Raw genomic sequence first — 23,111 nt, forward strand, 5'->3', positions numbered from 1 at the left:
GAATGTGGTCCTCACCAGGGCAGAGGTAAATCCAGATTCAGTTGTGTGCTGGTAAATATACTTTCAGGAAAAGAAAATGTCTCAGTTTGAAGCATTTGCAGGGTTTATAGTATAGAGATTCCCATTATGGCCTATTTCAAGTGACCACAACAGATCTGGGAAGAGAGAAATATTTTCAGGGTGTTCAGTCCTGAGCAGTAAGGCTCTGCTCCCCAGAAATCTGTCCTGCACACACATCGCCATTAATCTTGTTTGGCCTTTACATACCAAGTCAGATGGCACACAGAGCTATACCCTGAAGAAAATATCTTCACTGGATTTTTTTTTTTTTGAGAGTATGAAATTATATAGCTTATTTCTGCTTAAGGAGAAGATGATGGGACTCAGGTGTACCTGAGCAGAGGTTTTATGGTCCAGGCAGTATGTGAACCAAATGTTTCTTTAAGCCTTCATCCATTTTTCTTGTTAAACTGGTGGACAATTGTGCTGATGGTCATAGCAGCAACATGGGTTTATAAACCCTGAAGAAGACCTTAAACCTCAGGTTCCTGGTTACTCAAAACTCCAGGTGCTGTGAGAGGGAGACTCAGTTCTGATGAGAGGCAGGAAGTAAGGACACAATATTCACTGGACATTCCTTTCTGAAAAGTCCTCCAGAGGAAATTAAGAATTGTTTCATCATTGGGTCAAGTGTGTACTTGATCTTGTAAATAACTGATTTGTTATTCAGATGTGATCAGATTGAGTTTATGTTAAGATGAAGGCACTTCTCAGAGAGGCATTAATGCGAATGCATAAAGACAGAACACTGAAGGAACCATTCATTATAGAGTTTCAAAGTATGGCCCACAGACTACTTCATGTTCCCAAAGGAAGTCTGTGCTTTTGCAATGGAGAAATCCCACAGATCCCATCTTAACTGAGTAATGAAACATCACTGAGAGTGAAACCTTTGACTCAGCTGCCTCTTTATATCCATATACACACAGCCATAATCAAACTCAGTGGGTCTCTGAATTCCTGACAGATCTGATGGCCCTTTTAGTGGGGCCTTGTTCTGTTTGGACTTCAGATAGAACCTGAAATGTAACATTGCAATTACTAGTTCTCCTCTTACCTGTTGTCTTTGGAGGGAATTAAGTTCTGGGTATATACTGTCTGCATTGTTTTTGCAGCTGATGTAGACAAATTCAAGGTTCTAGATGTCAAATCTGAGCTTGTTTACAGCAAGAAATTCTCATTATGAACTCTTGACACTGTCTGGATACCTTTCTGAGTGTTTCACAAATCCTTTGTTATACTACCTCACACAAGCTGGTAAAACTGGGTTTAGATGTGTGCTACGTGATAGGTTAGATGAGGCAGTAAAGTCACAGTATATATTTCTGAGTTTCAAATGCACTTTATTCATTTATTTAAAAGCTGGTTATTGTATATAACAAGATTTGTCAGATTTTAGAAGATAAATAACATTTTTTAATCCACCTTTTAAAATATTCTTGTATTTTTAGTCATCATGACATAATTTTCTAGTGAAAGATATTTTAAATGGATAAAGAACTTAAAATTATTCCAGGAAATCAAACTTAAACATCAGTATATAAAATCCATTTAGCAAAATAGCACAAAAATGTTTGATTTCTCACTCTTGCTTGGGTATCTTCCTGGAGCAGAGTTGAGGATTGAGTTTATCTACCTTGGAGAATGTGGTTTGTGTGCACAGCTAAGGAGAACATTATTAAGCTGACTACCACCAGCTTCTGCTTTATTGACTATGCCAAAGCCTTTGACTGTGTGGATCACCACAAACTGTGGAAAATTCTTCAAGAGATGGGAATACCAGACCACTGGACCTGCCTCCTGAGAAATCTGTGTGCAAGTCAGGAAGCAACAGCTAGAACTGAACATGGAACAATAGACTGGTTCTAAATTAGGAAAGGAGTATGTCAAGGCTGTATATTGTTACCATGCTTATTTAATTTATGCAGAGCACATCATGAGAAACGCTGTTCTGGATGAAGCCAAGCTGGAATCAAGATTGCTGGGAGAAATACCAATAACCTCAGATATGAGGATTACACCACCCTTGTGGCAGAAAGTGAAGAACTAAAGAACTTCTTGATGAAAGTGAAAGAGGAGAGTGAAAAAGTTGACTTAAAATTCAACATTCAGAAAACTAAGATCATGGCATCTGGTCCCATCACTTCATGGCAAATAGATGGGGAAATAGTGGAAACAGTGACAGACTTTATTTTTTTGGGTTCCAAAATCACTGCAGATGGTGACTGTAACTATGAAATAAAAGATGCTTGCTCCTTGGAAGAAAAGCTATGACCAACCTAGATAGCATATTAAAAAGCAGAGACATTACTTTGCCAGCAAAGGTCCATCTAGTCAAAGCTATGGTTTTTCCAGTAGTCATGTATGTGTGTGAGAGTTAGACTATAAAGAAAGCTGAGTGCAGAAGAATTGATACTTTTGAACTGTGGTATTGGAGAAGATTCTTGACAGTCCCTTGGACTGCAAGGAGATCCAACCAGTCCATCTTAAAGGAAATCATCCTTGAATATTCATTGAAAGGACTGATGCTGAAGCTGAAACTCCAATACTTTGGCCATCTGATACAAAGACCTGACTCATTTGAAAAGAACCTGATGCTGGGAAAGACTGAAGGTAGAAAGAGAAGGGGACGACAGAGGATGAGATGGTTGAATGGAATCACCAATTCAATGGACATGAGTTTGAGTAAACTCCGGGAGTTGGTGATGGACAGGGAAGCCTGGCGTGGTGCAGTCCATGGGGTTGTAAACAGTTGGACAAGACTGAGCAACTGAACTGAACTGAACTGAACCACGAGCTTAATCAACCACTGAAGTCCTCATTGTTGTAAAACACATGCTTCATAATTATTCCCACCAAGAGTGAGAAACCCACTCGCTGTAAACCAAGAGTTTACACCCACAGCCAGGCAGAAAGTGATAAGGAGTCACCCATGAAAAATATTTTATTCCCCAGGCATTTCCTGTGACTATGCTGTCAGACCAAAGTGGGTTCTTACAGTCTCAGGGCAGCCCTTGATTAGCCACTGAAAGTCAGCCTAGTTCCCAAGAGATGGGCAAGCACATCAGCTGTGTGGCGATGCCTAGACATCAGGTCTGTCTATTTTCAAATGAGGAAAACATGGAAAAGACTAAGGAAGAAATAAATTATATACACACTCAGAGAAATGTCAGCTTCTTGGAGTTCAGATAAGCCATAGTATCTCAGGATGAGTAACATTTTAAAGGCCCACCTCCCCTTGATGAACTCAGTACTGCCAATGTCATATTGACCAAAGGGCCATCATCTAGAGTTTGATTTGGCTTCCCAAAGGGTTCTGAAAATTCCTCTGAAGTTGTGAAGGGACACTTATCACCTTTCAGACTACTGGGAGGACCGAGAACTAACAGTTTCCCAGATCATGGTTTGAATAAGACTGAGTAAACTCCATTCTTCCTGATACCTAAGAGAAGCCATCAGTGTTCCTTCAGGAACATGGAGGTTTTTGAAATAAAGCAGGAGAGGAGGAGTTTTAATGATCTACCTGATACCCAGTCCTTGGACCACTTTCAAATACCCACTTACAGGGCTATCTGTTCCTCTGTGAAAGCCCACTCCCCAGACCAGGTCCCTCTGAGTTCAGGGAAACCTCCTACTCTTAATAAAGGATGGTTTTGGAGATTTGGATGTAGCAGTAAAGATAACTGCAACTAGCAGATATGCTGTCTTCTCTGGCCTGCCTTCCAGTAAGTAACTGGCCACCTGCCTCTCCTCTGTGCCCTCCTTCTCTATGTCTGTCTTTTCTTTTGGGCTTGAGCTCCTGCCTTGAAAGTCTCTCTTCCTTGGCAGGAACTTCTGTATTTTCACCCTGTCCCTCTCTTAGCCCAGAAACTGAAATGCTGCTACATGTGCCCTCTCACTATTCTCCGTGCCTGCTTGACTTCAACTTTCCTCTATGTTCTTCTGAGTTCCAGCTGGCTTCTACAACCCCATCTGCCACTTCTACCTGACTTTCTCAAATCCTGTATTTCCTTTGAACAAAAAACTCAAGGACCTTCCTACTCCATCGTCTACTGCATCCCACCAGCCCCAGGATCCCAGGCTCAGGGCATCAGGTGATCAGCACCCAGCAAGTACAAGGAAGGCTCAGGGCAAGAGAAGACAGAAAGCCGATGGTCATGAGACCAGCTAAGCAGAGCAGGGCAGCTGCTTTTGTCTCTGCCATGAATACATTTACACACACTGTTCCTCTTTGTGAAAGAGATACCTTAAGGAGAGGGCATGAACCAGCAGATGTTTGGGGTGAGAAGTTCTGATATGATTGATGTAGCCACATACTTTGCATTTGACTTTTATCCCCAGAATTAACATGCCCTGGTAAAAATAGATTTTCTTTTGAGAACTTTACCTTGATGACATATGTTCATCATTAGAGCTTAGAAACATGAGATTTTATTTCTCTGCTCTAATAGCAGAAAACAGACCAAAGTTCAAACTCAGAGTGATAAATGTATTTTAGATTTATCTTAAAAAAATCATCTACTTTTCTAAATAATTGTCAAAACTGGACTCTGGACTCCAGACATCTGGACTCCTTGTTCATCTGTCTCAGCACCAAGAGAACAACAGGCAGTAGAGACCTTCAGCCTGAAATCTTGGTGTTGGCAAATTCTGTAGCAAAATTGGCTCTAGCCTGACTATTTTCAGACAACTCAAACCCACCAGCAGAGCCAGTCTGGAATTAGTACTGCAGCTTGAGGTTTGATGACATGTCTGAGTGAGCCCTTGGGCACCTCTGTGCAACTTCACTCACCATGGTTCTGCCCTCACCTCCTCCGGGTCTCTTCTGTAATGGGCTCCCACCCTGAATCCCATTTCCTTTCTCTGTGTCCAGATACAAATCCTGTTGTTTGCTAGATCCTCCTCCTGGAGCTGGAATCTTACCCTTGCTTGTCCTTCACCAGCTATCATAGGAGGCTTTCTTCAACCCTTCTAGGTTCTTCTGGCTGCTCTAAAATTTAAATTGGCATGAGACATATTAATAGGAGAAAGTCAAACAAAAGCTTAATAACATGTATATGTGAGTGAGACCCAGGGAAACTGAAAAACTCACCACAATGGCTGGAACCCTCATTTTAAATACCATCATCAGCTAAAGACAAAAGAGGATGCTAGGGGTTGGAGCTTGGGACTTCAAAGGGGAAGAAGGTTAAGTCACATGGAGGAGGAAAAGTAAGTGTTAAGTACATAAATACTGGCCAGGCAAAGACAATGAGTCACAGAGAGGAATTTAATAGACTCTGTTAGGTCCCTCCCTACCTGTCGATACACCTAGTTCATACTATGTTATTACTGGTGACAGCTTTCTTCCTGGAACCCATCATCTAGCTGCATTCTTCAGGCAGTTAGTTAGGAGGTCAGTTTCTTCCTGAGTCTTTGGGCCCTGATTGTTTTCAGCTTGAAGTAACCCACATGCCAAAGAGACATTTTGGGGTGGCAAATTTTGCTCCCCTACACACCCCCAAATCCTCTTCATCATTCCTCTCCCTCTCTCTCTCTTATACATTAGTTTATATACTCTCTCTCTCTCAACCTCTCTCTCACTCTCTCCCCACCACACACATCTAGATGCTGTCTGCTGCTGCTGCTGCTGCTAAGTCGCTTCAGTCGTGTCCAACTCTGTGCGACCCCATAGACGGCAGCCCACCAGGCTCCGCCGTCCCTGGTATTCTCCAGGCAAGAATACTGGAGTGGGTTGCCGTTTCTTTCTCCAGTGCATTAAAGGGAAAAGTGAAAGTGAAGTCGCTCAGTCGTCCAACTCTTAGCGACCCCGTGGACTGTAGCCTACCAGGCTCCTCCATCCGTGGGATTTTCCAGGCAAGAGTACTGGAGTGGGGTGCCATTGCCTTCTCCGCTAGATGTTGTCTAGGGTACTAATAAAAAGGCATCAACTGGAAACACAGTACAGGTGAAAGCCAGCAGGACCCTTGCAGGCACCTTGAAGCCCTTTCAACCAGCTGCTAATCAGAGAAGGGAAGGGATGTAGAGACAAGGAAGGAGCAGCCAAGAAACAATAGTGCTGCCTTGGGATAGGACCCAGGTTCTGCCTCAAGAGATACACATAATATCTTTAAGCTCTTCTGCAGAATTAAAACTCCCCACTGAATGGAAAATGTTCCAGGAGGAAGGTCACAGTTTAATAACCATGAGAAGCTCATCAGGAGATCGCCTGAGATCAGATTAAAGGAGTGTAGGCCCTGCACATACCCTGATCTTTACCGGCAACCCTTCCCTTGAACCATTGCTATAAAACTCCTCACCAATCCCCCTCCGGCTGGGACTCAGAGGTTTTTAGACGAGGAACTTGCTGTGTTCCCCCTTTATCTGGCAATGCCATAAAGCTATTCTTTTCTACTTCACCCCAAGTAGAAAGCTCTGGGTCTGAGAGTCAGTTCAGCACTGGTGCACAGAGTCTGAATCAGCATCAGTCTGAAGTTCAGCATCGCAGGCATCCAGCCATGCAAAGTCCATGAGCATCTTCACTTCCTGGAGGTCCTCGGCTCTGGGCACAATTCTTGACTCATCTCTCTGGAACCTAAGCTCAAAGTGCACTCAGTCTCTGTGCTTCCTTCGGATACTGTAATTGTGACTGTAGGCACCACTCGTCAGCCGGTCCTAGAACCAGACCAGTTCCTTTAGCTCACTTCTGACTCCAGCCTTTTCCCATCAGTTGCTAATGAGATTGCAGAATGCCTTATGGACAAACCCACGTGCATTAGAGCTGCAGCTTTCCTATCATTCAATTTCTCCCAAGAGCCCAATAGGACATAAGAGAAACATTCTTACCTGTTTTATAGACAGTAAAACCAAGGCACAAGGGAATAGTTCATGATGTCCAAGGCCATCCATTGGGAATACGTGACCACAAACTGGTGCTGGAAAAATAAATCACTTACAGCCATTTCTTTTTTTCTTTTTCCCAGAGCCACCTGGGGAAGCCAGTAAGAATGAAAAGTATTCTCTCCAGCAAAATTCAGAGACCACCAATTTCTATTAAGTATTTATGGATGAAATAAAGTCTGCCCAGAAGCAGGCAGCCACTTCATATGCAGAACCAATTTAATTTAAGTTGGTTTATATCTTCTTGCCCATCCACTTCGCTATTTCTAGGAAATATAAATCCGTGTATCGGCAATGACTTGTGTTCATTTCTAATGGCAAGTTGGAGAAAAATAGCTGAAAAGGGCTCTATTTCACTTTTTAATTATGAAGCAAAAGTGACAGTCCATCTGGAACGTTGTCAAGCCAAGATTAAAAGATGATCAAGATTTGGTTTCTAAAAATCATTTCTGGGGAGAAAAAAAAAAAAAACCTTACTCTGAAACACACCAAGTCCACATTAAAGGCAAGAGTTGTGTAGCACTTTCCCTCAGGTGGATCAGAAAACAAAATCCTTTTGTTATTTTTGTATATCGTTTTGTTTTCTTGGCTTTCCTGTATCTTTGCATGATGCAAAAATGTGATGAAAACCTCAGTTGCTTCCTGATCCAAGAATTTGGAGCCTAATGACCTAGTACTATATGGAGGGGTAATGGTTATGAAATACAGAAGCTGAGTGGAGACACATCTTATACCTAATTTTGCTGCTTATACTCAGATAAAAGTCTCTTTGTCACAGTGCAGAACACAATCTCTGTTACTGCTGATAGATAAAAACTGTCTAAAAAGGATGCTTGCCTGTGTTAGGTACAATGCTCTAGGCTTTGTTAACAGACGGGGAAAAAAAGTACTTGCCTTCAAGAAATTCAGAGCTTAGGAAAAGAGAAAATAAGCAGCCTCATGGATCACTGGGCAATGTTAGGAACTCTGTAATGGGTGTGAGCCCAGAGCATTGAGGGCTTCAAGGAAAATGCACACCCAGCCACAGGGGCCAGGCCCCATGACTTTTCTACTTTGCTTTACTGTCTTTGTCAATAAATGCAGGTTGCAAGAAATACTTTTGCTTCCAGCTACAAGCTGGCATTGACACCAAGATTTGACCATGGCATCACAACAGCTCAATCTGAAAAGACTAGGCTCAATAAAAATATAAATGTACCACGTTTAGCTTTTAATTCTTACAAATTCAAGCAAATACTGCTTAGACAGAAGGAAGGAGGCAGAGAAAAATGAAACACAAATGGAGGATGAGCGATATGTAGATGGATTTTTCTATTATCTCTATTGAAGGAGAGGCTGTGAATTTTCATTTACCCCACTCCTAGGGGAAAAATGTCCCTTTAAGCTTTGAAATTAAGTTTATAATTTAGAGTTAAGAATATAGAAAGGGGTTATGGAGGAAAGTGAAAGAGTTACATTGATAAGGAGGATTTGCCTCCCCTATAAGAATACAAGTGTGCCCCTTTAAAAAGCCCTTCTATTACTTTATGTATAAATATCAGTAAGCCCCAATGAGAGGACTTACTGTGTTTCCTAAATACACACCACACTGTAAAGTTCCAGAAATGGTACAAGACTTGCTGGCTCTAAGAAATAAAGTCTATTAATTAAAAAAATACATCATCAAACAAGTCTTTAATGAAACCAACTTATCAAATCCTTTGTTTTCACTCACATTTCTTTTTCCATTAACATTGGTGATTACATTTGTTTCTTGGGGCTCAACATTGCATTGGATCTTTGGTCTAATTTATTTCCATGTGTGGTATAGCAAACCAGGAATGGCATAAAGCCCAGTATAGTCTTAGACTATTTGTATAATCTAATACAACCTTCTCTTGTTTCAATAAAGCATTGTGGCCCAGAGTTATCAAGTAATTTGCACGAGATAGCCAGAATTGCTACAAAAATCCAGAGCTTCTACTTTCTAGACCAAGTCTTTGGATGAATTTATTTTTCTTTAAATTTTATTAAAGTATGTATATTAAAGTATGATTGATTTGCAATGTGTTTAATTTATTCTCTTTAACAAAGTGATGCAGTTTTATATATATATGTGTGTGTGTGTATATACATATATTTTTCATTATGGTTTATCATAAGATATTGAATACATTTGTGCTATACAGTAGGACTCTGTTGTTTATCCATTCAGGAAATATTCCCTGATTTAACTGTTTAATTTCCACATGCAGGGACTTTCTGTTTCAAGCTAACTTCTACCCATTGATCTTAGTTCTGCTGGCTAAACTACATGGAAGAGGTCTAACCTGTTTTACCATGAGAGACTTTACAATAGGTCATAACAACTAAATCACTTTCAGGGTGTCTTTTTATCTAAGTTTTACCAAGCACCCCAAGCATTCAAAAGTGCTTATGAAAAATTCTTCACAATATTGACCTTCAAATTCCCTATCATCACTTTCATGTTTACATTGGGTAGCTAAGAGCATTCTCTTTTTTTCACATGCTCTGGACTTCCATAAACACAACCTCATGTGTAGAGCTCTCCCACTCGGTGTTATTTTATGTATTCCTTCCACAAGTGGACCATGCATATTTCTACACAATTTGTGAATGCAAATGGTATAAACGAGACACCGCTAGAGCATATCATTAGTGTCTCTGTGGGATGGCAACTGTCCATTTTCTGTCTTCACTGGATAAGTTTTAACCAGCTTTGAATCCACTGTCTCCTCCCAGTCAATAGATACATACTGAAGAATCTCATCAAATTCTTTTCCTTGTTAATACTGTGATTCACCAAGTTTATGGCATTTCTCTGTTTTATGAGAGAGAGAGAAAGAAGATTAAAAAATGTACAGATGAAGTTATACATTTTATCCCTCTTGCAATGACTATGACAGATGCTTCTCTGACTCTCTTTTTCTCCACTTTTCAAAATTTCAATCCCTCAAGTTTATATAGGTTCTTTCTTCAGATCTTTAGGGCATTTCCCAAAAGCCATTTAACAGTCTCTGTCACTGGGGAAAAAATATTGATCTTAAGAAGGGTACTGATTTAAGTGTCTATAGCCAATTGCATAGAAATGTGACTGAATTCCTTTCACTTCAGTTTAACTTCTTCATGTTAGACAAGTTAGCTTTCCTTTCTTTAAGAAGAGATGACTATATCTGTCTGTTATATGGAAAAGAAACATGTGAAATCACTGCTATGGATAAATCTCTCCATCAGAAACGGCTCTCCTCCTATCATTGAGATATAGAAAGCTCTTTTAGGACTTTCTGGAAACCAATATATGGTATGAAAGTTGAAAAGAGTTCATAAAATTGCTAGCTGCTCTAATCAAGTTCTACTAGTATGGAGATGTTACAGAAGTAATAAGGTTTTTCAAAGATCATTATACCTAAGTGTATCTACCCATGCATTCTAGCAATTATAAAAACACATTCAGCTCATGCTGTGAGAGATATAGAGATGAGCCAGACACTAATTATATCCTTAAAAAGACCATAGTCAATTACAAATGACAAGAGAATGGATCTACACTTGAATAAGATGATACATACAAGGAAGACCCTACCCAGGCTTGGAGACATGGTCACATGCAAGTGTCAAAATTACCTCTGAAAGTAGAAAAGTATTTAATTAAAATGCAGGGAAGCACTCCAGAAGTGAGAACAGTGAGACAAGACTTTTGGGCAAGAAATCAAGGCACTCACGATAGGAATATCCAGTTCATTCCACTTATAGTGAAAGAACTACATGATGTTGTGTAATTGGCATGTGACGCTGTCATGCATCTATAGTGTCTGCACGCCAGCATGGGGAGGAGAAGTGCAGGAAATGGACTTCCAAGGAGGGTATTTGAGTCAAGAAATGGCATGGCAGGGTCTTCCCTGGTGGTCCAGTGGTTACGACTTTGCCTTCCAGTGCAGAGGGTGTAGGTTTGATCTCTGGTCAGGGAGCGAAGATGCCACAGGTGTCATGACCAAAATGCCAAAACATAAAACAGAAGAAATATCATAACAAATTCAATAAAGACTTTTAAAATGGTCCACAGCAAGAAAAAAATATCTTGAAATGGCATGGCAGAATCATGAGAAATTACCAGCGTTCATTCCCATAATTTCTAATGAGTAACACCAGCAATATATCGAATTCTTTAAAGGCTGCATTATTTGAAAGCAAATTGGAATTTTTTGTGGGTGCCTTAGATGGCCTGCAATAATTTTTTTAAACTGTGATGCCTTTAAGTAAATAAAATTCCTAGTAGGAAATGGATGTGAGATGTGAGAGTTGGACAATAAAGAAGGCTGAGTGCTGGAAAATTGATGCTTTTGAACTGTGGTTTTGAAGAAGACTCTTGAGAGTCCCTTGGACTGCAAGGAGATCAAACCAGTCAATCCTAAAGGATATCAATTCTGAATATTCATTGGAGGGACTGATGCTGAGGCTGAAGCTCCAATACTTTGACCACCTGATGCAAAGAGCTGACTCATTGGAAAAGACCCTGAAGCTGGGAAAGATTGAAGGCAGGAGAAAAAGGGGATGACAGGAGATGAGATGGTTGGAGGGCATCACTGACGTGATGGACATGAGTTTGAGCAAGTTCCAGGAGATGGTGAAGGACAGGAAAGCCTGACATGCTGCAGTCTGTGGGGTTGCAAAGAGTTGGACACAACTGAATGACTGAACAGCAACAATGGGAAAAGACTAAATATAGGGGTTGGGAAGACCAGGTTTCAAATATGAACTCTACCATTTATGAACTGTGGAGAGTATAAGAATTTAAGAAATTTTCTATAAATTGAAGAATGTTTTATGCTTGTACTTTATACTGATAGAAAATTAAGTACATATTTGTGAAAGTGAAGGGCTCAGAGCTCATTAGCCTCAAGGTAAATTGTCTTCTGGTTCAGAGAGGGTGGACTTGATTGGTATAAAACATCCTACTTTTAAATAAATTCTGAAGATAAAGTGGACCTCCTTTGCTAGAAAGAAAACAAGTAGACCCACAAAACACACAGAAACCTAGTTTAGAATGACTGAACCAGCCTCTGTAAAGAAGTCCTCTGGCTCTGGAGAGCTGTCCTGTCTCTCTTCATACAGAGTTTGCAGGCTTCATCTTTTGACGATCCTATCACCATAACATCAATTTCTCCTTCTGCTCCTGGAAGGGTGCTAATCCAATGGAGGAGGAAGGTGGGAAAGCCTAAGACAGGTGAGGAATTTTATTTTTTAAGATTGTCATATATCCCATGTATAAATTAGAAGTAGTTAACATTCCATTAATTTGTTTATGGAAGGAAATGTCATAAGAAGTGATCTGAAATAATTAATCTATACATGCCATTTCATTTCCTTTCTAAGCATCTCTGGAAAGAGAACTTGGAGAGAAAAAAAAAATTGCTGACTTCTCCCAAGATTTTCTGTATGTCATGCATCTTATGACAGTCAGCTGGTTTGGATTTCTGAACACCTCTGCCACTGTTTGTGTTTCTACTATTTGTAACACATTGTAGGTGAGGTCAACTTCCTCCTCAGACTCATTTGTCACCACTGCCTGTTGCATTACTCCTTGACCATGTCACTTCACACACTGGGAAGTTCAGACAAACACTTTTCTCCAGCTGGAATGCTATTTTCCCTGAATCACCCTTCCACTTTCAACTCAAATGTCACCCCTGCAAAGCTCTCCCATGGTCTCTAGGACAACAATTTTCATCCCTAAGGTACATCCAGGGTACATTGTCCATTCTCTAGTCTAGTACTCTCTACATTGCCCATAATGACCTATTTTGTCCCTGCTCCACGTCACACCAGGAGCAGAGAGCTCGTCTTCAGTATTTCTTTATTCTGGGAGCCTAGCATAGTGCCTGTCCCAGGATGGTGCTCCTAAGTAGCCAGTGGAATGACAAAAGCCTTCTAAAGACCGTCATTTTACCTTTTCATTCTGTTCTAATGTCACTGAGGTTATAGGCAGGAGGAGAAGCACTTACTGAACCTGCTCTCCACCTACAATTTTCATTTTCTCTCTGTTATCAACATTATCAACCCTCCTGCTTTTATCCTATACTGATTGCAGTCACAAAAACCTATTTCTGAGTAATTTTGCAACCTCATCTCCCTGTCCACAAGCTAAGGGCATATGCAAATCTGAGTTTAAAAAAGTAAATGCTTTGAATGAATGTTTTCTACAGCATAAAGGCCCATAGAATTAGCTTGGCATATATCTGATTGAAACTGAGCAGTTTCATTGGTTTTTCATGACTATTTCCATCTCTGTATCCTAATGAGGCACTCACTGTTTCTTAGGTAGACATGAGCAAACACTCTGAACCCAGCAGGAAGGAAAGCAGTGGTGATGCTGACCTCTATCTCCACCATTAGCTGATTCACACATCCATTCATTCAGCAAACAATTAGTGCACATCCAATAAGTGCCAGACACTGTTCTATCTTTGGGGATACAAAGATTAACTAGACTCAGTCTTTGCCTAGCCAAGGTGTGTAAAATTCAGAGAGGTAAGAATGACTCATGATAAATTATTACAATCTAATTTAAGAAATGCTATGTTAGAAGTTGCTTGGGGATAGAGTAAATTGAGATAGACAAACAGAGAGGAAATTTATGTAGGACTTTGAAAGGTGAATACAATTTGAAATACAGGTAAGATAGCTATCATAAGAGGTTTGGACTTTATCTTGAAAACACGTGTATCCTTTGAAAGATTTAAAAAGGAGGAGCATAATCTTTAGAAAGATCACCCTGATGGAAAGGGAGAAAATAGAATATCAGGATGTTATTTTTAGAGATGTAGAGGGCAGTTATTTTCCTAACCTAGATGATAAGTGATGAGGGTCTAGAACAGGAAAGTAGGAAAGATAATGGAGGAAAAGGTAAGAACTTCAAAGATATTTAGGAATAAGAATCCACGGGACACGGTTCTCCATGAATACCAATAGTGAGAGTCATTAAGGTGCTTACTGAGACTTCTAGTTGGTGATGAACTAGAAGGTAGGGGAAGACCAAAGTGAGAGATAGTTCAGGTGAGCTGACTACAGTATGGCCAGAGACAAAGTGACTGACAAAGAAGAAACTCACAGTCACCTTTGAGAAGCCAGAGGGAAGGGGGGTTAAAAGTAAAAATGAATTCATGAGGCAACAAGCTTATAAACTTATAAAATCAGACCAATGTGTAATGGGACAAAGAAATAGATCAGGAAAATCAGTTCATAACCAAGGCTGTGAATAATGAGGAGATGTGAAGAGTCCATTTTATGTGATGCTGTCTATGTGATAGAGAAGACGTCAGTTCCCATAAGCTTGCACATCTTCCCTGTCTCCCAAATGAATTCAAGGGGATTCTCCTGGTGAAGTCAGAGGATCAGATCTGATACAAATTAGTGGATCAATCTCAGCAATGAAGAACCTGGAGTAGACAATTCTCAAGATTCAGGGGTTTAAGTAAGCTTTATTTTAGATGATTATTCATAGGAAGCAGACCCTGAAGACTGGAGAACAAATATTCTTGGGAAATCAGCTTCATCTCCAGAAAAACAATTGCAGGTAGGAATGTGCCTAGGGAGCCCATTGTTCATGGGGCTGAGGATTCCAAGTCAGAAAGGATGGCTATTTTTAACACTCATAGCTATGTTGTTTAGGACATTGTAAGAAAGAGCTGTACAATCAGATGTTGTGTAGCTAGTTATTTCATGCCTCACTTATTTCCACTGACTCAGTTTTTTGTCTGTAAATTGGGAATAATAATGCTTATACTTTGAACTGCAGCCAGAATTAAATGTGATCTCAAGGGCCTAATATGGGCTTCTCGGGTGGCTCAGTGGTAAAGAATCAGCCTGCAGTGCAGGAGACCCAGGTTCGATCACTGGCTTGGGAAGATCCCCTGAAGAAAAAAATGGTAACCCACTCCAATATTCTTGCCTAGGAAACTCCATGGATGGAGGAGCCTGGCGGGCTACAGTCCATGGGGTTGCAAAGAAGCAGACATAACTTAGTGACTAAACAACAACAAAGGATCCAATATGGTACCTCATACATAGTGAGTATCCAATGCTGGTGACTACTATTCCTCTTGATCAATGGTTCATTTTATTTTGTTATGATTTGTTTGCTCATGAATTGGTCCAGGCTGGAGCGTGGGAAGAATTTATGGAACTATCTGAAAAAAATGGGACTTGGAGGGCAAAGGTGAGGGCATTAGGTCATGAGGCTGACCTAATCAGAATTTACAAAAAAATCATTTTCGATAACTGAATACAATTTCCTCTAAAGAGAACAACGCCAAGGCTGGAAATGCACTTGTCTATCCTGCCATGTGTCCTACCGATGCAGAATCTCTGAAACCTGGGACAGTGCCAGCAGAGGAGACTAGGAATGGCCAAGACTGGCCCGTGGGCATGATCAACATACCAACCATTCAGAGATAGGGCGATTACTCACATTTTTATGGAGAGCTAATTGCTCAAGTAGCAGCTTGCTTGAAAGACAGAAACATCCTTTTGGATACAAGCTGTGTAGTGAGGGCATTGCTTGACTAAGCAAATTTTGGGTTAATGGAAAACAGACCCTTCTGTCACCAAGAGCAGCGTCTGCCTGTGTTAAGATTAAATTGTGTATATTGCTGACTGCCCTACATTTTTGCATCAAAAAGAGTGCAGAGAGAGATGACATTTGCAGTAATTTGGCTAAGGGCTATAGCAACCTAATTAGAAATGTTCAGTGCTACAAGTTCACAGAATTGTATTGTGGCAATCGCTCTTGAAAAATTCAATTCTGAAAATGCAATAAGCAAAACCCGAAACTGGTAGATAACTTAGCACATGTTCTGAGAATAAGTTCTGTATTAGAAGCAATAACACAAAAAATCTCCAGGCCCTCAAGGCAATTGAGAATGAAGCCCTTGTGTTCTTTGAGCCATATCATCCTGTCAAGGCCTAGTTCCTGGCCTTCTTGAGGCCCAGCTACACTCGGGTTTTTCTCCTCTCCCTACCCCATCCCTCCCTACCCCTTTCCCACACTGTCTCTAGAACACTGGGTCCTAAACCCCAGTTAGAATAACCTAGAAGACTTGCTTTCAATATTCAAACTCTTTGGACGTATGTCTCATCATTAATCCACTCAAATGATGACTTTGAATGCTTACCCTGTGCCAGGCACTATCTTCCTATAAGATTTCAATATTTTGAGCTCCTTTTAAAAAAAGACAATTCTCAATTTGATTACTTGAGCCACAACAGTGCCCTTAATATTATCTTCATGATACGCATCCTGAATATGCAGTAGCTATGAACTGATATTTTTCTCTATACCAATGATTCTCAAACTGAGTTTGCATCAAAATAAATTTAGGAAATTTCTAAAACATGCCAGTGCTTGAGCCCTATACCAGATCAGTCAAGAGAGACCTCCATGTCGAGATGCAGGCATGTTATATCTTACAAGTTGCACAGATGATTCAATGTGAAGCTGGGTCTGAGACCCACTGAGCTACATCCCTGGGGCTCAGACTTGAGTGTAGAGTCACAAGGAGGGCCCATTTTGCATATTCTGAGGTTTCAGGTCTAGAAACCCTGATTTATCAGACTTGGGAACAGGATCTGTGAGTTTTATGAAGCTGTTTCTGGCACAGGTGGTTTGTGAAGCTACTTTAAGGAACTGCTCGTGGACCGGTCTTGAGTAGGAAGGAGGGACTTAAGGAACTTGGGCCAATCCTTATGCTTCCATGGAGTTATGCCTGCTAGTCCCTCAATCCACTCATCTACCCATCCTTCCAGACCCAGTGCCCTCTCAAGAAACTTCATGATGTACCCTCTTCATCACAGGTACCTGAGCTCTGCCTTCTTAGTTGTCTCTGAATCCTTAGCTCGTGGTTTGATTCCTGATATAAAGTGAGAAACTCTTAATATACATGGATTTGAATGACTTGGCTTGGTTTAAGGTCACTGCTGCTAGCCCTAACTTTGTGGCTCAGGGAAGACAAACTAGTTCATAAATCTAAATTCTTGTCCAGACATCCTGTCCAGTATCCTGGGACCAGGGCCGCTAGACATCATGTCCTGCCATATCTCATCATGGGAGTCCTGGGCTTAATCCTTAGCCTGGTATCTGGTTTTCATGTCTAGTAACAGATTTCACTCATGGAAGCTTCTTTTCTGCTTTTCTAAATTTTGCCTTGTATCAGTCAGCCCTGTTACATAACAAATGGCTTCAAAAATCTCTGTGGCTTATAAAACCTGAGGTTTTTTTGTTGTTGTTCTTGTTGTTTTTTAAATTAATTCATGTATTTTAATTGCAATCTAATTATTTTATAATATTTGAAGCCCAAACTCATAAAAGTTAAAATAATACAAATTACTAGAATCCGCTTAAAATTAAAAAAATAAAAACCTGAGCTTTACCTCTAGTTGCAATGACATTTCAGCTGAGTGACAGAATAGCTCTGCAGCTGCTCCAAAATCCAAGTACACACGAAAAGTACATGTGTTTTCTTGGCAGAATGAACATGGGAATTACCAAAGAAACCATGGCATGGTTCATAAACCTAGCATTACATCACCAGTTCTTAAAAACATCATTAATCAAATCAAATCATATAGATAACCTGATGAGATAGGAGCAATACTTCCACAGAATGTTCCCATGAATCATATGACACTTGACAGAAATATACAAATAAGCCTTTTACAGGGAAGAGGAAGCAGTAAGCCGCATGGGTTTCTGAGATCCCATCACTTTTAAACACCTGCCTATGAAACTAGCCTCCACCTTCCTTGTAATGCCCACATTGCCAATTCCTTCACACACCTACGCCTTCCAAATTCAGCCTCTCAGACTGTCATCATCTGGACCTGTCTTAGCTTCTTTGTAGGAACAAGTTTCTCTAGTTTCCATTTATTCCAGTGCATCTCTTCAATATAATCAAGTTGAGTTCAGTTCAGTTTAGTCGCTCAGTCATATCCGACTCTGCGACCCCAAAGACTGCAGCAAACCAGGCCTCCCTGTCCATCACCAACTCCTGGAGCTTACTCAAACTCTGGTCCATTGAGTGGGTGATGCCATCCAACCACCTCATCCTCTGTCGTCCCCTTCTTCTCCTGCCTTCAATCTTTCCCAGCATTAAGGTCTTTTCAAATGAGTCAGCTCTTCCCATCAGGTGGCCAAAGTATTGGAGTTTCAGCTTCAGCATCAGTCCTTCCAATGAATATTCAGGACTGATTTCCTTCAGGATGGACTGGTTAGATCTCCTTGCAATCCAAGGGTCTCTCAAGAGTCTTTGCCAACACCACAGTTCAAAAACGTCAATACTTTGGTGTTCAGCTTTATTTATAGTCAAACTCTCACATCCATACATGACTACTGGAAAAACCATAGCCTTGACTAGATGGACCTTTGTTGGCAAAGTTATGTCTCTGATTTATAATATGCTGTCTAGTTTGATCATAGCTTTTCTTCCAAGGAGCAAGCATCTTTTAATTTCATGGGTACAGTCACCATCTGCAGTGATTTTGGAGCCCAAAAAATAAAGTCTGCCACTGTTTCCCCATCTATTTACCATGAAGTGATGGGACTGGATGCCACAATCTTAGTTTTCCGAATGTTGAGCTTTAAGCCAACTTTTTCACTCTCTTCTTTCACTTTCATCAAGAGGCTCTTTAGCTCTTCTTTGCTTTCTGCCATTAAGGTGGTATCATATGCATATGTGAGGTTATTGAGATTTGTCCCAGAAATCTTGATTCCAGCTTATGCTTCCTCTAGCCCAGCATTTCTCATGATGTACTCGCCATATAAGTTAAATAAGCAGGGTGACAATATACAGCCTTGATGTACTCTTTTTCCTATTTGGAGCCAGTCTGTTGTTCCATGTTCAGTTCTAACTGTTTCTTCCTGACCTGCATACAGATTTCTCAAGAGGCAGGTCAGGTGGTCTGGTATTCCCATTTCTTGAAGAATTTTCCACAGTTTGTGATGATTCACACAGTCAAAGGCTTTGGCATAGTCAATAAAGCAGAAGTAGATGTTTTTCTGGAACTCTCTTGGTTTTTGAATGATCCAATGGATGTTGGCAATTTGATCTCTGGTTTCTCTGACTTTTCTAAAACCAGCTTGAACATCTGTAAGTTAATGGTTCATGTGTTGCTTGGAAAATTTTGAGCATTACTTGACTAGCGTGTATGATGAGTGCAGTTGTGCTGTAGTTTGAGCATTCTTTGGCACTGCCTTTCTTTGGGATTGGAATGAAAACTGATATTAAGAAGAGGTGGCGAGAATACACAGAAGAACTGTCCAAAAAATCTTCACAACCCAGATAATCACGAAGGTGTGATCACTCACCTAGAGCCAGACATCCTGGAATGTGAAGTCAATTGGGCCTTAGGAAGCATCACTACGAAAAAGCTAGTGGAGGTGATGGAATTCCAGTTCAGTTATTTCAAATCCTAAAAGATGATGCTGTGAAAGTGCTGCACTCAATATGCCAGCAAATTTGGAAAATGCAGCAGCAGCCATGGGACTGGAAAAGTCAGTTTTCATTCCATGTCGTGTTCAGTCCTATCCTAAAACAGTGGCTGCTTGTGGGCAGAATTCAGGCTGCTGTCTCATTGGTACAGCTCATGGCACTGCTGTAGTAGACTGGCAGTTTGAGTCATGAAAATCATGCCAGAGTTCTTTCTACTCCAGTTCTCCCTTCTACCCCTGGATGCCTCTCAATTGGCCACACCCTGCACTAATTGCCACCGGCATGTTGAGGTCTCTGCTCTTTGGTTGCTGCTGGGCACTCGGTGGTGAGAACTCAGTCTGGAAGATAAGAGAAGGCTGAAATCTCAATGAGTAACCCCAGCCATCTTCCCTAGTTAAGAAGGCCAGGCTCTCTGGAAGGAGAAGAAGGCATCTGAATCTAGGGGTCACATCATAATAAAAAGTGAGGGACCACTTCCTCTGATACAGCCTGAATCTCTCCTCCCTTTTGTCAGGGATCCTCTGAAGAACATCTGTCAGGACCTGAGCCCAAAGCATGCTTACCACCCCATTTGACCTTGGACCACCCCAGGCAAATGGAGCCTTTTTCTCTTGTCTCTCCTGTTATATCACATCCTCAGTTTGGATCTTTGGCCCCCAAAGTCTAAAATATTTACCATCTCTTCCTTTAGAGAAAAAGTTTGCCTAATATTGCTGTAAAATAAAGCATCTCCTTTTAAAACTGAGCTTCAAAACCTCTTCTGAAAATGATCCCAAAGTCTTACCCTGTTTCACTACTCTACCTGATGCAACTGTTATAAAACAAATACGAAACTGATTCCATCCAGGACCTCGGATTTCTTTTTCATTTTCAATGTGTCCTGGGAGAATAGCTCCAGGCTCAGGGAGGCTGTGTCTTTGTTTTTCTAAGTACTGATTGAGACATAAGGCAAAAAAAAAAAAAAAAAAAAAAGAAGTGCTGAGGAAACAACAGGCTTTATTTGTGGTTATTAGCCTTTGCCAAGTGCTGTTTCCCCTGATTCGTTTAGGGCCAACAGTGTATCTGCCCCTACAAGCAAATAATCACAGCCAGTTGTCCAAGGTGCCCTTCATTTTCACCTTCACCTGGCTGGTGCCTTGCCCGTCAGTGGAAAAGATTCATCCTGTGGCCTGGTAAAAACACGCCCCCAGGTCCTTCTTGTTTCCTTACTTTCTGGCAGAGGAAATGGGTTTACAAGACATAAAGGAGACTGGACTTAGCGTAGCTCATAAATTTCCTTCACGAAGTACATGGAGTGGGACAGTATAGCCTAGTGGTTACAAGACTAGATTCTTGTCACTTAACTGTTATGTAACTTTGGGCAATTTACTTAACCTCTCTATTCCTCAGTCTCCTTGTCTATTGCCCATTATACTAATTGAATATAATAATACTTCCAATATTGCCACCCTCCAAAAGTGTTCACTTCTCCCTTTCACTGTACTGTTCTTGGGCCAAGAGACTCTCAGTTGAATGTGGGAGGCTCACAGTTCCACAAGATGAAGTTATAGAGAGAGAATTAACAGGGAGGAAGGGAGACATGAGGAAGTACAGATAATACGCCACAGCCATTCAGAACAAGAACTAGCATCATTGCTCTTCCTGGATCCCAAGACTGATGTCTGGAGCCCTGCCATCTGCATAGCAATTGTGCAGGCAGAGTTGGTGGTCAATGGAATAGTATATAGAACAAACAATAGAAACAAAAGCCACAGAATGTCAGTGCTAAATCCCAGTGATCACCCATTTTATAGAGGAGAAAGCCCTGAAATGGAAAGAGGAAGCATGCATTGGTGGAGAATTAGCCAGACAGAAGAATACTGATGAATTAATACTTAACACAAACTATAAGAACTTACAAGACACTGAACAGTTAACTTATACAGATATTTATCTAGACAAAGATATCCAAACCTTAGACAAAAAAAGTACATTTAAGAGAAACATATCAGTCATGCTCTACTAGACTAGCTATAGGGTAATCACTACAAGTCTTCTGGTTGATACAGATCATAGGTATCTTTCTGTGTATGTGTGTGTGTTTTAAGTGTGTGTGTGTTTGGGTGTGTACACATGTTTATCTATTATTGCCTAATCAGTGACAGCCTAATCTGAGTCAGAAGACCTGTGCTTGGTTCCTAGTAGAAGTGGTTCAGTCCTCACAGGTATCTGCCTGCCAGAGGAGACACAAGAATCACAGTTTCTATCCCTGGGTCCAGAAGATCCCCTGGGGGAGGAAGTGGCAACCTACTCCAGTATTCTTGCCTGGAAAATTCCATAAGCAAAGGAGTCAGGCAGGCTACAGTTCATGGGGCCCCAAAGAGTCAGACATGACTGAGTAACTGAGCGCGCGCACGCACACACACACACACACACACAAACACACACAGAATTGGTTCATTGGAACAACTTCTAACCTACCTGTGCAGTCTTAGAAGGATTGCATAACCTCTTTGGGGTTCAGCTTCCTTATCTACCTAAACAAATGACCCAGCCCTGCCTATTTCACTGGGGTGTTGCAAGGATTAGAACAGAAAGGTCAAAGTTTGTTGTTTTTTCTCTGTAGAGGTCTGCTCAAGACTGAAATAGCATGATTACTGGGACTCACCCACCTGCACATACCTGTACAGCTTCTAGTCTGCTACCTGCTTTTGAAAGGCAGTCTATATGTGGGACAGGACCTCATAACATGTGAGCAGCAGGAGCACTAGCAGGGGTGTTGCAATGCTGAGAAGTTCACCTGTTATAGGTAAAATTTAGTATAATCTTGGAATAAGTGATAAAAAATGATCAACTTAAAGTGCTCAAGAAGGCTAAATTTTTCAATGCTTTTCACAATTTGACTAAAAGGAAAAAGGCAGTTATCAAACTGGTGAGACATCAGCATCATTAAGATAAATTTTTGAAGCCCCACCAAATACTGATTAATAAAGTCTTGGATGGCTTGGGACTTCCCTGGCAGTGCATTGAAAAGACCCCATGCTTCCACTGCAGGGGGCATGAATTGGATGCCTGGTCAGGGAACTAAAGATCCCTGATGCCATGTGGCAGCGACCAAACAAACACACAAACAAAACCAAAACTCTTGGATGGCTCACAAGCATTTCTGTTTTTATTTATCCCAGTGTGTCTTATGTGTAGCCATTTGAGAGCAGCCAGACTATTCATGTAGTGTGTTTTGTCCAATAAAGAAGTAGTGGTCTTTACACACAGGACTGTTTGCTATAAACTCTTCCTCTTAAAAATATTTTTCTCAATGGATCAAGAAAAGGCTCTAACGTGATTTTTTAAATAGTTCCAAGAATGCTATTTCTATACATTTTGTAAACCACCTTTACATTCTAAGCTGAGGGAATAAGCTAAGCTTGTGCATTTTTCCTGAGTGATTTGTCTCTACAGTAGATTTGGGTCCTTTTCCCAAAGGATCTGCAAGGTGTCCTCAAATCCAGAAACTCCGTTACCAGCTAATCAGTAACCAGCCAACTAATCAGTAAAGTTGTGTTTAGGACTGTTGGTCCAATTTGTTTGTGTGATCTATCATGATTTGTTTGAGTGGGGTGGAGAGGTCTATATAAGATGTGTGATGACTTCAGAGGAAAGAAGAGGTAGTGATGTCAGAGACAGGCTCCATTCTGCCCCTGATCCAGCAAA

The 23,111-nt window shown here is 40.9% G+C and overlaps 1 long non-coding RNA gene across 1 annotated transcript in view; it reads right to left on the reverse strand.

Moving 5' to 3' along the window:
- Positions 1-1,382: 1,382 nt before the first annotated feature.
- The window catches only part of LOC145547127 (uncharacterized), a 42,435-nt gene continuing 20,706 nt past the window's right edge, over positions 1,383-23,111 (reverse strand). Inside the window, exons 3-4 of the long non-coding RNA XR_014083550.1 lie at positions 22,083-22,200; positions 1,383-5,050 (exon numbers count right to left, since the gene is read on the reverse strand). This is a non-coding gene — a long non-coding RNA (uncharacterized LOC145547127). The remainder of the gene's footprint in view (positions 5,051-22,082; positions 22,201-23,111) is intronic.

Source organism: Giraffa tippelskirchi, chromosome 4, assembly GCF_054371585.1.
Source record: "Giraffa tippelskirchi isolate mGirTip1 chromosome 4, T2T-mGirTip1v1.2.pri, whole genome shotgun sequence".
In the NCBI taxonomy this organism is placed as follows: Eukaryota; Metazoa; Chordata; class Mammalia; order Artiodactyla; family Giraffidae; genus Giraffa; species Giraffa tippelskirchi.